We start from the raw sequence: 2386 nt of genomic DNA on the forward strand, positions 1-2386 counted from the left end.
GTTAGCCGGGATGGTCTCGATCTCCTGACCTCGTGATCCGCCCCTCTCGGCCTCCCAAAGTGCTGGGATTACAGGCTTGAGCCACCGCGCCCGGCCAGAAAAAATACTTTCAATTACATTTTGTAGGACAGGCGCGGTGGCTTATGCCTGTGATACTAGCACTTTGGGAAGGCCAAGGCAAGTGGACTGCTTGAGTCCAGGAATTTTAGATCAACCTGGACAACATGGGAAAATCCTGTCTCTACAAACAATACAAAAATTAGCTGGATGTGGTGGTACACATGTGTAGTCCCAACTAATGGGGTGGCTGAAGCAAGAGGCTCATTTGAGCCAAGGAGGTCAAGATTGCAGTGGGCTAAGATCGTGCCTCTGGACTCCAGCCTGGGTGACAGAGTGAGACCTTGTCTGAACCCCCCCACCAAAAAAAAAAAAAAGGGATTATAACTAATTAAGCGTTCATTGGAAATAACTTCCTTTAATTAAATTGGAATCCCAGTAAAATCTCTGTCCAGTTTAACAAAATATTTTAAAGAGTTCAAGGAAGAAAAATGTCAAACAACTCGGGAATTTAAAAAATAAAACTATAGTATGTTTTTAAAAGGAACTATTATAAACTAACTTCAGATAATACTTGGAAGAGCTAGCTGTAGCTGTAATTGAATTCAATTTATTACTCATACAACTCTGATCAATTTGTCCATTACTTTTTTTAAATGGAATCTCACTCTGTACCCTAACCTGGAGTGCAGTGGCGTGATCTCAGCTCACTACAACCTCTGCCTGCCGGGTTCAAGCGACTCTCCTGCCTCAGTCTCCTGAGTAGCTGGGATTACAGGCACGCACCACCATGCCCGGTTAAGTTTTGTATTTTTAGTAGAGACGGAGTTTCACCATGTTGGTCAGGCTCGAACTCCTGACCTCATGATCCACCTGCCTCAGCCTCCCAAAGTGCTGGCACCATTTTTTAGCTTTTCTCAACCTTTAAGGTAATGCCCATTGTGATTTTAGTTCAGTTGATCAGTCTCCAGACTAGGTGTGACTGATACATTTCCCATCAGAAAATTCTCCCTGCCATATGGTTGGAAATCAATATGATCTCCTTCCGTAAATATCTATTGAGAGACCAACAATTTTTTGATGTTGTAAGTAATATAAAAGAAATTCACGTCTCGCTCCTGTCATTTTGAAAAGTATGTTGATAAGTTTCTGATAAAGTTGCTTTATGTTTACAAAGAGAAGCCATAATATCCTGAGTTTCAAAACATCTACTAGATCAAAATAGCCATAGGTCTGTGACTTTGGTCATAATTCAATCAATAAGAATTGACATCTCTTCTGTAGTTTAGGGCTCAATGTGACCAGCCTTCCTACCTTTGATAAATGCTCTTTCCAACAGGTACTTCAAAGCTTCCATCATCAACACATGTAGTCCTTTAAGGGCTTGGCTGCTCAGTGGCAGTCATGGTGGCTTATAAATTACCCATTTATAGTAGGTTTTTGGCTTTTGAAGCTGAGTCAATTTCTTGAAGTTTCTGGTCCTCTCTTCTCTGGAAACAGCTTTGCCCCTCTTTACTACAGTCCCATTCCTTCGGGTGGAGCCTCTTACATTTCCTAAACACCTGAAATCTTCACTCCTCCCTTAGAGAAAAAACTCTCTTGACATGTCAGAATTTGGGTCACTTTAGTTCTTTCCTCACAAATGACTTCACTATCCTTTAGCCATTCCTTCAGTACATGTATGATAACACTTGTATGATGATACTATCTAACATTTATGGAGGACTTTGTTCTAGCACCGTTTAAAGCACTCTACCTAATTTGTTTGGTTTATAGTAAAATTATGAAGCAGGAGCTATTATTTGTATTTCACAGATGAAGAAATTGAAGTGCAAAGAACTTTAATACTTTGCCTGAGGTTGCAAGAACTGGAATCTGCACCCTAGTAGCTTAACACCAGAGGTCAAATTCTTAAACATTGCAAAGATATAGACTGCCCAAGAACCTTGCTAAACTTCAGTCATACATTAATACCATTTTCTTTGCAAGAATCTATGTTGTTTGTTCCTTACTTAAGTGGGAAGGATATGTGCAAGATAAGGTAGCCAGGGATTTAAGTCTGGCAACAGTTGGACTGCTGGGTTTTCAGAGAAGTGTTCCCCAAAGCAAATTATGGTGCTAATTTCCAGTGTTCCATAAGCACAGCAAGAAAAATGGGAAGTTCTCGGTAAGGTATATAGTATTATTTCTAGAAATAAAGATGAACCAATCCAAGATTGGTTTTTTGTTTGTTTAATCCTGGCAGTATTCTGAACTAAATCATATTTATTCTTCCCTTTACCTTCCATTTTTTTCTTTTTTTTTTTTTTTTTTTTTAGTAGAGACGGGG

The sequence above is a fragment of the Mandrillus leucophaeus genome, unplaced genomic scaffold (assembly GCF_000951045.1).
Source record: "Mandrillus leucophaeus isolate KB7577 unplaced genomic scaffold, Mleu.le_1.0 Scaffold863, whole genome shotgun sequence".
Lineage (NCBI taxonomy): Eukaryota > Metazoa > Chordata > Mammalia > Primates > Cercopithecidae > Mandrillus > Mandrillus leucophaeus.